The 13869-nt window shown below is 41.6% G+C and overlaps 1 protein-coding gene across 3 annotated transcripts in view; it reads left to right on the top strand.

Moving 5' to 3' along the window:
* CDK14 (cyclin dependent kinase 14) overlaps positions 1-10910 on the top strand; it is a 597668-nt gene extending 586758 nt beyond the window's left edge. For all 3 annotated transcript variants that reach the window (XM_082631823.1, XM_082631821.1, XM_082631824.1), the window contains one exon: positions 7084-10910. The gene's annotated coding sequence lies outside the window, so the exon portion shown is untranslated. The remainder of the gene's footprint in view (positions 1-7083) is intronic.
* Positions 10911-13869: the final 2959 nt, after the last annotated feature.

Genomic DNA, 13869 nt, shown 5'->3' with positions numbered 1-13869 from the left:
CACTTTTGGCCTTTATTGAGATAGGACATACTCCCAGGATTGCCATCCTTTAATCTACATGTGGATTAAAATACGACCAGTGTTTTATATTTACATAAATCTGATTTAATAAATAGTCACACCATTAAAATAGAAGCTAATTACACATCATATAATGCCTGGTCTTTAACGAGGATTTCAATAAATGTTTGTTGATAACGATGATTATTAAAATGGTATGTTAAGTTGGTCTCCTTGTATAAGAAATGCTTTGTTTTGAAGTGTCAGACTTACAGCTTTGCCTGAACATTTTTAGTTATAATCACCACTTTGGCAAGAAGCTTAAAATGTGCAGAGTCGCTGCAATTAGTGCATTGTGCACCCATATGGATGTTACCAAACAGCTTTCAATTTAAAGGATTTGGGCTATTGGAGTGATGGACCTTCTGTTAAGATTAAAACAAAGCCCGACTATTTCTGCATTCATTTTAATTAATATTCTCTTGCTCGTCTCAAAGATGTATTCTCTTCTCGGGGGGAGAAGCATGATTATCATAAATCAGAAATAAGTTACAGAAGTAGGTTTAACTAATTTTCTACTTCGTTCTGTTTCATCCCATTTCTCCCCACCCCCTGAGGAGCTTCAATGCAATGTCAGAACAACTGGAAAACACTGATTTCAGATGTTCTCAAAGAAAACCTATATTACTCGCCAATTCATAACATAATTAAACTCACAAAAAAATGAAGAAATAAAGCTGTCCCCTGATTTTTGAAAATCATTATGTTTAAAACGTATCATTTTCAGTCCTTCATGTCAAACATACAGTATAAAATTTGATTATATATGTTATATATATACAAATGAGTATATGTGTCATATATGTATATATTTGTATATATACATGATAGTTTTACTTCAGAGAGGTTTGTAGTTGCCTAGGTGCTTGGGGTTTAGCAATCTTATTTGTGGACTTAATTTTCTACAGTAGCAAATTCTGCTTGAAGATTAATTAGGTACAAAAGATTAGTATTTTAAGCAAAATCAAACTCAAACACACACAGCCTGGTAGTTCTTTTTTCCTGGATACTTTTATGTGAAGTCTTATTAATATGATACTTGGGGAAAAGAAGCTTTCTGGACTTTGTCTTTCACCAAATCAGAATAAATTCTGTAAACAGTTATGTGTGTGTGTTAAGGCCCTGATTTTTAAACTATTTTCAAACATCTCCCCTGCAACCACTCTTTATACACCTTCAGAAAGACAATCACTCCAGTAGCCACTGGAATCCTCTGACTACCTGAATGCCCAATTTAGGACAACTATGAATGCTGATTTCAAAAGTAGACAGCTAAAATGATCCCCCCAAATCTTCACCGAGTTCTTAAGAATAAGATAAATATAAAATTACAAAGCAGAATTGTAATTTACCAGAACACGTGGGTAAAATAATTCATCCAATATGGCAGTGGAAACGGATAAAATCATTAAGTCTACTCTAAAACACACCATAGCAGGTCCTATTTTTTTTCTTTTCCAGCATTAAGGAAATTCATTCCTCCTAGCCACTAGATTTGGCACCGAGATACTCTAGTTTTTCCATATTGTCTGGATTTTTTCATTTTTATTTCTTTTTTTTAAAGCATGTGGTTAATTATACACCTGTCTTTAAATTCCTCCTTATATACCGGTCTTTTGGATTCTACATTTGAGAAGAAGGAAATGTGGAGTTAATTTTATTCTAGGTTAGAAACAGGTAAAAGCTAAAGGTGGTCAAATAATATACATTGTTTTTCTTGAAGAGAGGTTAACTATTTTATAATTCTATACTGTCTTTGCTACTGGGAGGTAGCTTTATTTCCATCAAATTGCTTCCCTTTCTGTTAGGCATCTTTACATAGAAGTCCCTCAAACAGAAATGAGCAGATTACCCAACACTACCCTATGTGTAGCTTCACATACATCCTGGTGAATATCCTGTTCACAATTTAGGCGATGAAAGAAAACCTACAGTTGGTTTAATTTGGAAGCAAAATAATCACTTCTCTCCAGTGAGGCTTAGAGAGAGAAAAAAAAGGGGGGGCCAGAGTCTTCCTGTAGAAAAAAGAATACTTTGTGGAGGGGCAGTGCAGCAGGGTTAAAAAAATAAAAAGTAAAACAAACACAAAACCTGAGAATGGGTAAGTAGGCCAGCAAAAGAGAGACCGTCTGATGACATGGAAGCACCCTGAGCTGGGGTACTGGGCTGTGTTGTCCCACTGGCGTGTAAACTGCGTGTGTTTGTGTATGTGTAAGGGTGTGTGTGTGTGTATGTGTACACATAGAGATTTAACAGGGAGCACAGAGGGAATTAGAAAGAGCCTGGCCCATTTTTAATTTGAGTCTGTTTGCTTGCATTTAGCACTTAAGGGCTTCTACATTCAGTTTGCTCAAAAGAGTGATGAAGCACTCCTTGCTTATGCCTCAAATCAGAAATGCATGAAGTGCAGCTGCAGAGATAATACATTTTCCCCAAAGGCTTTGGCTGAGCAAATTAGGTGTCAATGGGGTGCCTGCGCAGGCAGTACTCTCTCTAATTAGTCTCTTGAGCCTAGTTGGTGGCGGGTATGAGATGATCTAATCAATTGGTCTGTGTCTGATGGTTCGTGTAAAAATCCTACCAGGCAGACTCTCTCCCACAGGTCACCCACCTGCACAGCGGGGCTGCTCATTTTCATTTTTCATCTCCTCCATCACATGATGCTGACAGTTGGTTTTAAGAAAATTGAATCCAAAAAATATCTAGTTCATAGGGCACATGGGTCAGAACAAAGTTGCATTATGGGTACCAGCAATCCAATTAATTAATATTTATAGCTGGGAAGCTCTATGTAGATATTTCTGAATAAGGATTTTATCAATAAAAATCCAATTTCTTTAAAACATTAATTTCTAGAGAAAGAATATTGTAAAAACAGAAAGCAAGATATAAATGGCATCCGTTAATCTTATGGTTTATATACCTAGGAGTTGATGTGCACATAGTTTATCACTTATATTCAGTTTCATTTGTATTGTGTGTGTGGTGCATTTTAATAATCAATTAAATGTAAGGAAGGATTTTGCTATTATACTTTGCTTCCCTATGAATGTTGTGTGCCCTCTCCTTCCACCTATATCCCCACCTGTCAAATGCATGATTACATTTAGATTTTAAAGAATTTTTCTAGGAGTAAACTCACCTACCTCATATGCAGTCCTTGAAAACTGAAACAGATGCTGATGCCACCCAAGGAGGAAGAAAGGACATCACATGCTGCCGGTGAACAATATTAGGCAGGGTAGTGGGCACAACTGCTCACAGAGATGGGAAAGGGTCTAGCTCTCATTGGCACCTCCCTTCTTTTCGTATTATTGGCTCCTTTCATTAAAAGTCTGAGCCTAAACCTAAGTAATAGACATCTCATAATCACTCTGTTCACCTTTTATTATCCAATTACTGTTATTTTGTATTATCCTTTATTATCCAACTCTGCTTATGCCCTGGGTTAGGTACATATGATTCTCCTAGAGGTTACACCCAAAGAATCAGAGCAAAGGCAAGGACAAACACCAGAAATGACTAAAAGAAAGTTAAATCAACCCAATAGGAAAGTAACATGCTATGGACGATGGTGCGCACATATGGTTACATAAAATAAGATATATTGAAAATCAAATCATTTTTTTCAAAGAATGTCATGGAGTTTAAAAAAAAAAGTTTGACCTACAGGAAGGTGTTAATCCTACCCACCTTTCTCAGCCTATAGTGTATCTGTGGATGGCCACCTCTGTTCCCAGCACTGTGCTCTTTCAGCAAGAGCATAGGCACAGCATTTGCCCTTGGTCACCATGCCAGGAGGGAATAACATCTGAGAACATATTCCACTCCCAAGTTCTCAGATTCTACCTTTCCCCTTCCTGTTAATTCCACAACTGTCTACTGACCACCTGAGCTAGGTCTGCGCTATGCTCTAGGGACACAATGGCGAACAAAACCAAGCTTAATCAAGAATATAATGATGCCACCTGCCACCCTACATGCTCCCTCACAGCAAATGCCCTCAGACCACAGGGACTACATGAAGTCTGCAGTTCAGAAGGTCAACTTGGGTGCCAGGTCTGCGTCCTGCTGATTAAAGTGGTGGAGTGGAGGAGAGCCAGGCAGTGTCTACTTCATTCGGGTGTGGCTGTAGGAACTCTATGTCTAGGCAAGCAGATGTCAGGACAAACCCTGACTCCTGTTTGGCCAGGATGGGCAGGCTTCCTGGAAAAGCTGGCATCTCTTAGAAGAAAACAATAGGGGAAAATCTTCATAACGTTAGATTTGGCAAACGATTTTTAGATACGACACAAAAACCACAAGCAACAAAAGAAAAATATGGATAAATTGGACGTCATCAAAATTAAAATGTGCGGGCCTCCCTGGTGGCGCAGTGGTTGAGAGTCCGCCTGCCGATGCAGGGGATGCGGGTTCGTGCCCCGGTCTGGGAGGATCCCATGTGCCGCGGAGCGGCTGGGCCCGTGGGCCGTGGCCGCTGGGCCTGTGCGTCCGGAGCCTGTGCTCCGCAACGGGAGGGGCCACAACAGTGAGAGGCCCGCATACCGCAAAAAGAAAAAAAAAAAAAAAAAAATTAAAATGTGCATCAAAGGACACTATCAATACGGTGAAAAGGCAGCCCACAGAATGGGAGTAAATATTTGCAAATCAAGGGATTAATATCCAAAATATATTTTTAAAAAATCTCCTACAACTCAACAACAAACAATCCAATTTAAAAATGGGCAAAGGACTTGGATAGATACTTCTTCAAGTAAAATATACAAATGGGGCTTCCCTGGTGGCGCAGTGGTTGAGAATCTGTCTGCCAATGCAGGAGATGCGGGTTCGAGCCCTGGTCTGGGAAGATCTCACATGCTGCGGAGCAACTAGCCCCGTGAGCCACAATTACTGAGCCTGCGCGTCTGGAGCCTGTGCTCTGCAATAAGAGAGGCCGCGATAGTGAGAGGCCCGCGCACCGCGATGAGGAGTGGCCCCCACTTGCCGCAACTAGAGAAAGCCCTCGCACAGAAACGAAGACCCAACACAGCCATAAATAGATAGATAAATAAATAAATAAATAAATAAAATAAATATAATTTAATATACAAATGGCCAACAAGCTCAAACATCACTAATTATTAGGGGAATGTGAATCAAAATTACAGTGAGATACCAGTTCATACCCACTAGGCTATCTATAATCAAGAAAAAACAAATACAAAAAACCAGAAAATAACAAACGTTTGCAAGGGTGTAGAGAAATTAGAACATTTGTATATTGCTGGGGGGATTATAAAATGGTGCAGCCACTGTGGAAAATGGTTTGGCAGTTCCTCAGAAAGTTAAAACAGAATCACCATATGACCCAGCAATTCCACAACCAAGTGTTACCCAAAAGAATTGAAAACAGGTACTCAGACAAATATTTGTACATTAATGTTCACAGCAGCACTATTCACAATAGCCAAAAGGTGAAAATAACCCAAATGTACATCAACTCATGAATGGATAGACAAAATGTGGTATATTCATACAATGGAATATTATTCAGCAATAAAAAAGTACTGGTGCAAGCTACAACATGGGTGAGCTTTAGGAACATTATGTTAAGTGAAAGAAGCCAGACACAGCATATTGTATGATTCCATTTATATGAAATATCCAGAACAGGTAAATACACAGAGACAGAAAGCAGATTCACTGTTGCCAAGGAGCCTGGAGCAAGAGAAGAATGAGAATGAAGGATATAAGATATGTAAATAAAGGATATAAGGTCTCCTTTAGGGATGACAGAAATGTTTTGGAATTAGATAGAAGTGATGGTTGCACAACATTGTGAATGCACTAAATGCCAGTTAATTATATGCTTTAAAATGGTTAATTTTGTGTTATATGAATTTCGCCTCAATTTTTTAAGAAAGGGTGGAAGGTTAACCTTCCAAAAATCATCATAGTAAGTGGGGGAAATGAGTAGAGGGTGGAGAGGATGCTGTTTTAATGGTTCTTAACTGTAAGATTGGAACTTGTTGCTCCCTTGGTCAAGGTAGTGCCATTCAGGGGTGATGTGCTTGGTACCCTAGCCTGCAAGGGCAGCAGTAAGGCAACTGCACTGCAAAGTCTCGACAAAAGGCCACTGTTCCCTGTCTGCCAGGGAAGATGCCTGTGTGGCAGTGTGGAAGGGGACAAGCAGGCCTGACCAGGCCTCAGTGACCTCAAGCTTCTAAACTGAGATAATGAGTTGGTTCTGGGATTCAGTGGAGCTGATGGATCGAATCTCTGGGCTGTGCGACTTGACCCTGGCAGTGTTTCTTTTCACCCTTCCTGGCAAGACATTATTTTCCCATCCTAGAAACTCAATGAAAATGCTTAAGGGCCAAAACAGAAACGGAGAGAGAAGCAGAGTGAACATTCCTTCTTTCTTCTTGAACCGTTCACATGGAAGTAGTTACCGAGTTTAAGCAGGCATCATTGGAAATGCACAGTTGTATGCAGGATGTTGGGAAGAGGTTGGCAATTCAGGTCACGCGGGCCAATTTTCATTCTGCTGAAACTAGGTCTGATAATCGGCACTGTGGAATGATATACAGCTGGATTTTTTAAAAAACATGTATGTGATCCGTTTTTCTATTTCATGTTCATAAAAATGAACACGATACATCCTTTTAATGGTCTGTATGATGCTACAGGCACTTAATTAAGACCAGTATTAGTGCTAATGATTTGGGGAAGGAAATTTGCTGAATTTCTTTTTCTCTAAATAATCCAAGAGAAGGTTAGACCATTTAAATTCATGGAGTTAAATTAGTTTAACAGTAGAAAATGCAATCACAGCATTTGTTTATCATATTATAAGGACTGTTGGTTAGGAGACTGCTCTGCTTCCAACATGTGTGCTCGAGGCTGCTGTGGGAAGAATGGATAGGCTCACTTTGGCCTGACCAATTCTGATGTCTCATGTAATTTAGGAAAAATGAATGATGTAAGATTTTTTTGGTTGTTTTGTTTTTAACATATAACAATTTTCTCTTTTCCTCCTTCCAGGATTAAATTGTCATCATTCTGGGAAGGAAAAACAAAACATTAATGAAGTGGCCAATAATACGAAGGGAATCATGGATCAGTTTCCTTTCACTCCCTGTGGTGGATTTCACTTACAAGAAAATTGAAGCTGGCAAGACCTGTTTTCTCTGCAATTTATTTAAAACCTTGCACGCATTTGGATACCTTGTGATTTCCAAGAACTACGTGAAGATTAAGTTTTGCTTACTGATACATGGCATGTATTCTTTTCAGTCTTTTGTGTTTGATTTTTTTTGATTTCCCTCTGCACCACAGCGTCTCTGTAAAGGTTTTTATGCTTTTACCAGCCATGTCTTAAATATATTAAGACAACACACTCGGTGTTCACACTTCTTCAGTAATGTCTGTACTTGAAAGCCACATAGTGGCATAAAACAATGTGTGTTTTCTTTGAGAGCAATGCACATTTTGCAACCACCAGGAAGGAAAACTATAGCTTAAAAAACCCCCATGTTCTCTGACTGACTGGCCATGGGACCCCACTTGTCTCTTTAAGGACATAGGCAAATGTGTTTTGGTTTTTTTTTCTTGGAAATAACTGCACACTTATATAGGATATCGGAATCTGCTTAGCATTTTCAAGCCACATAGCATGACTGTTCTCTGAGCAGGTTGGAAGTGAAGAAACAAATATGAAGCATTAAGAACAAAGACAGGGATAAATTGCTTCCTTTTGAACCTCTAGAAATTGAGGTAGCTTTTTAAATGCTTTCTGGGTCTTGTCAACATCTTATTTTTTCCATCCACTTTGTTACGCTTTGTGAGTATTTTCTAAATGGTGAAAAGAGTGAGGAACAGAATGTTTAAAGCACGGGTGCAAAAGACTTATCTGCTAGATGAGCCCTGAATGCTGTCTTTACTAGTCAACATTTAAAAAGCAAATTACAAAGCTATCCAGAGTTTGAAATTTGCTCATTTACACCAAAACACCTTTGAACTACATTTTTCTAAACATTCCAGGCTAATTGGAAGGCATCATTGGGTACCCTAACTTTAAGCAGTCTCCAGGAATAACTGTTCGGATGCAGGTTTTAGAAACAAGGCAGGAGTCTTGCTTTAAAGATGGAACAGGGAAAAAGGAAAGGCCTGGCTTCCCTTGTTTAAGAAGTTGAGAGACCTTGGAGGATGAAGGCGAGTATGTGATATGGAGGGGAAGGTGGATTGGGCATGCGCGTGCTTTGATCCAGAGGGAGAGCTGCCTGGCGCAGGTCTGTTCCCGGTGGGGCAGGCCTCACTGCAGACCCCAAATAACATTGGGGCAGCTAGGAAACTTCATCTCGAGCATGAAACCTAGCTCCTGAGGACACCAGTTCTTATGGAAGTACCTTCGTGTACATTGTTTTACACTTCCTAGTAGAGAGGAGGAGAGACTGAGAACTTGAAACGTGTCGCACTTTTTAGGATCAAGAGTAGGAATTATGAGCCAGTTTGACAAAAACTTTCCCTGAGAGTCAGGTGAAGGAAAAGCTTTTCTATAGTCACCCTGTATACCTAGGAAATTGGACCCAGAATTTCTAAACATTAAAACAGTACTTCCCCTGGAGTGGGGTGTGAGTATAGATGTCAGGTCACAATCCATCTTGTCCAAAGTAGTATTCATTGTAAGCTTCTAAGTGCTAAGCGAGGAATTATTTACTGATTGATTTTAAAGAGAGGAAAAGTTAACCCCAAGGCCAGAATGCTTACTGTTCACTACCTAGAAATACTTCCCATTCTTCTTTCACACATTCCAACTCTTTGGCAGTCTTTAGAGGTATTTTGATTTAACGTATATTTGCATTAGGATTTCTTAAAGTCCATGTGGAGAGAAAACTTTACGTGCAATCAAAAAACGGCCTTTCCTGTGATTTACTTTGAATTATTCATTTGGGGGAGAGGCATAACTTTTGTACTTAATGAAGTTTAAACCAAGGGCTGATGATGATTCAGTCTTGCTATGTAATAAGCTTTCTGACTTGAAATTTTGAAAATATTTAATGTTTAAAGACTTCAATTAGAAATGTTAGAGTAATTCAGAGATATATGCCCCTGTCATTGGCAGCTTCTCTTGGGAAATGAAACGTAATACTTCTCAGTGGGGGGGAGGGGTAAATCTGTTTTATTACAGAGACATATGTCTCAGAAGGGTCTCATTTAGGAGGTTTTCGGTTCCCCATGCTTGCCATTGGTGCAGAACATCAAAGTTTACTTTGTCTCTCTCTTTCCTCTCCCATTTGCGAACACCTTCTCCTTTTTTTTTCCCTCCTCTCGCTGAAGACAGCCATGAAAATTACTACAGACTGTGTTCATGAACAGATTTACTATTCTATTGAGAAAGCACTGGAATGTTTTGTGAGATTATTTTTATATGAAGGAGTAGCTTGAATTCAAACAGCTGGAATAGTTAGAACACGTTAGCATGGTAGCTGTATCCGTGTGACATCACTGCACGCACAGCATTTTGAAAGGCAACTTGGGACTTCATGTCCATTTTCTTAAAGGAAGAGTTTGGTTGACTTAAAAATAAATACAAAATACATAGGACATGAAAAAAAATGTTTGCAGTGCTCAGAAAAAAACCGGGGGCATAAGGCGGGGGTGGCTGTCCGTCCCGACACAAGGATGAGAAGCTATTTCTTCTACCTCCCAAGGGTGACGAGAAGAGTTTCCAGAGGAGCCTCCAGGCTTGTGGAGAAAGCAAGGTCTCTTGGTATCCTTTCCTCAGTGTGTACATGATAGCCAGTGTAATCAATACCCTAGGTAATGCGTCTATACAAGATAATCATCTGTGAATATTACTGGTTTTGTAATCTTTGTTATATAAGAGGATGTTTAGGCTGTACATACTGGGGTAGATTATTGCCTGCCCCTATACATAGGACTATGCTGCATAATTGCATATAACTCCCATCTCCCTTACCAGCTTGTAGGCAGAGGAAACCATATAAGTTACTGCCTTGCAATTTTCTCTTACACCAAAAACCAAACCAAACAAAATTCAAATAAAATAAGCAATCTCCTATTCTCATTCCCTTCCTACAGCAGCCTATTTTAGAGGCACGTACAAAATCTACATTCTCTCTAGTTGGGAGTGGATTTAAAATTTTCTTCTTTTATCTTTTTTTTGTATGATACACTGAGATGTGTACTCTCTAACAGGGGGTTGGTACCTAAGAAATGAGCTAGCATTATTCAGAAAATTATTATACTTCAAAATGACACATAGTAAGGAGAATGGAATAATACATGTTGCATATTTGTTACCAATTGTAATTTGTCTGTATTATGAAAGACGTAATGGTTTGTCAGCTGTCACTGTTTTCTTGTAACATGATATGGAATAAAGTATAGCAGAATCTCTGTACATTTTCTTGGTACATCTTCTTGGTGGGTACCAAATAACACCATACTCCATCAAAGAAACATTATCTTAAAAACTCTTAGACACAAGCATTCTTAAAGAATGCAGGACTTCCCTGGTGGCTCAGTGGTTAAGAATCCGCCTGCCAATGCAGGGGACATGGGTTCGAGCCCTGGTCTGGGAAGATCCCACATGCTGTGGAGCAACTAAGCCCGTGTGCCACAACTACTGGGCCCATGTGCCACAGTTACTGAAGCCGATGTGCCTAGAGCCCATGCTCCGCAACAAAGAAAAGCCATCGCAATGAGAAGCCCGTGCACTACACCGCAGAGTAGCCCCCACTCGCCGCAACTAGAGAAAGCCCGCGCGCAGCAACGAAGACCCAACCCAGCCAAAAATAAAAAAATAATTTAAAAAAATGCAAACAAGAGACCAAACACACAATGCTCTTGGATGTGGGAAGGAGTGAGTTAGCTGGTATGTTCCAGAAATCTGTTAAACCCTCCCTTTGCTTGATTTGCTATGCTGAATGCAGGTAAAGGACTAGAGGTTGTGCAAAACAAATCTTGTGAGCTCCAAGATCTTCACAATTCCCCCAGCTCCTTACTGACATTCACCACATGTTCTGTGCATCTGGAGCCACTCTGGTTTTGTTTAATGACAATCTTACTAGTATCTTTTATTACCTCTTCCTCTCTTTTTTTTTTTTTTGTACATATACTAAGATGAGGTGAGTAGGTTACCCTCCATTGAACACAAATCAAAGCCTGAGCACGCTGACATTCTGCCAAAAGCGTTAGTGTTCTCGGAGCTGAGCACATTTCCCTGAACATGGCCTAGTGGGCGCCTGCACCTGACCCAGCACTGCTGGGAGCCACACTGGGATGGACAGTGCCACTTGGGGAGGCCAGTTTCATTTCTATCATCACCTCTTTCTTGTCGGATCTGTCAGCTTCATAACCCCAAACAAAGCCCCATCAATGGATAATAAAGTTCATACCAGATAACAGTCATCAACGTCTAGATACGCTATTCGGTGATTTTAAAATGTTTCTCCTTGAAGGTAAAAATCAAACTTCATATCTCGTGTTAAGAAGACCTACGACCCCCAGCCTTCCCCTGCACAGACCCTCACCCCAGCAGCACCTACCTCAGGTTTCCCTTCCCTTGCTCCTTTCCTACAACCTCTGATTTCATAGTTTGGAAGCCCTCACAAGCTGACACGCTCACAAACCCGAATGTACGTGTTCTCAGTTGCTGTATGTTGCGTTCCACAACAGCTCGTGAGAGCCACCGCCTCCCCAGCCTCCAGCAGCCCCTGCTGTCTGCCCTAAAGCAGCAAGTCATCTATGCCAAAGGCACGTGCACTGCCACACAGCCCTGCCACCACCAGGAGATGGCGTGGAGGCAGACGTCGTGGTAGCCAAGGTAGAGATAACAGGCACAGTTCTTAGTTAAAGAGGAGCCATAAGTGACCCTGGAAACGGATTAGAAAAGTGTCAAAAGAATAACTTGTCCCTTGGAGCTGTTTCAAGGGAGCAAAATGTATGCTATCGTCCCACTTCAGTGACAGTAACGCAGATGCCCACTGCTGACATCATTCCCAGCAGCCTCCGCAGGGGGCTTGACCGCATCCCCGGGTCGATTTAATCCCACTAGCTCTTGAGAAAAGAGAGGAGGTGGAGGGCTGGTATCTACCAGAGGCCAAAGAAATAGCTTGGAGAAACAGTTCTAACTTTTTTAATGTGGAAGTAGAGATGACAGTCAACTCTCAGCTCCATAATTGCCCAGGGTTGCCTTGCTCTTTTTCAGCAGGGCCGTTGTTCCAGCTCTGCCAGGTTGGAGCATGTGGTGTGTGCTCGCAGAGGCAAGCAGTTAGAGTCAGGAGGGCGGTACTCCCAGCCTTGCCATTGGCCCCCAGAGGAAAGAGAAACCAGAGGGGAAGGTGTCGGAGCAACCCGGTGCCACTAGGTTAACGCGTACCGTCGCTGAAGAATGGCGGGCATTGTAAAGCTCCGCCATGAGGACCCCGCCGTGGCCCAGCAGCCTGCTGCTACCAGTGGGTGGTGGCGTTATGGGCATTAGCTTTGAGAAGCTTATACAGCAGAGGGGGCTAGGATAAAGGACACAAATCAGGAGAAAACTGACAAGATTAAAAAAAAATCCAAGGCTTCGTATTTACTGTTCATCCCCCACGCTCTCGGTGTGCGATATTGTCTGCGTTGAGTCATGCTGAGAGAGAGCCAGGCACAATAATAGCTCGGAGCAGCCTTGCAGCCCCGGAGCCAGCCTCTGCCGATGGTGCTGACTGTGCCGGTGGAGAATGGGATTCTGATAGAGTCGTCTTTTTTCTCCTTCCCTGTGAGACCACCAATAATTACGGAGGGCATGCTGCAAAGATGGGGTAAGGGTTCCCAGTTGGAGTGTATCCTGAGAAGTGACCCAGCAGGGGTCCTGGCGAAGGTGTGCCTGCCTGACAGATGCAGACAATGCTGGGGACATCCAGGGACATATGTTTGAAGCAGCGGTTCAAGGATTTAGGTTCAAATGCAACTTAGCTTATACATCCTACTACAGTGTGAAACAATGACTCTCTTCCCTCTCGCCATCTTCAAACAAATCGAATAACTGGGTACCTTGAGGATCCCTGGGGCAAGCAGGCACAAGTCCCTTATCCTGCCCAACATTGGGGAAATCCAAACCCTCTGGTATCCAATCCCCTTAGCCCAGCGGCTAGCAGCCCCGGCTCTCATTAGAATCATGGGGAAGTTTTGAAAACACCTCCACCCCAGACCAATTCATTCGAGAAATATTGAGGGTGGGTCCCTGGCACCGGTCTGTTTGGGAGCTCAACAGGTGTTTCTCTCGTGCACCTCGCGTGAGAACTGCTAGCCTCTTGCCTTCCTCCTCTCTGTCTGCTCCTCCAAGAGCAGGCAGGCAAACTTGCTGTAATAGCCAGATAGTAAATATATCCTGCTTTCTGAGCCATACAGTCTCTGTCAAAACGACTCACTCTACTGTCAGAGTGTGAAAGCAGCCATGCCCAATATATAAATAAATAAGCATGGCTGTGTTCCAATTAAACAATTTATGGGGCACTGAAGCTTGAATTTCATAATTTTCACATGTCATGAAATATTTTGCTCTTGATTTTTAAAAGCTATTTTAAAAGTAAAACCCATTTGTAGCTTACAGCCTGTATAAAAACAGGCAGTGGGCAGGGATTTGCCCGGGGGCTGTTGTTTGCTTACCTTGGCTTAGAATGCGCCCTGGTAATGGGGTTAGGCCAGGACCACCCCTGACAGTTGCCAGGCCCAGAACAGAGCCAAAATGGAAGCCCATGTACCATATAGCTAAATATTTCAAACTATAAATCCAGCTGACAAAATGTTAAATAAATTCTATTA

The sequence above is a fragment of the Mesoplodon mirus genome, assembly GCF_964341445.2.
Source record: "Mesoplodon mirus genome assembly, chromosome: 9".
NCBI classification, from domain to species: domain Eukaryota; kingdom Metazoa; phylum Chordata; class Mammalia; order Artiodactyla; family Ziphiidae; genus Mesoplodon; species Mesoplodon mirus.
This window is presented reverse-complemented; position numbering and strand designations above follow the sequence as displayed.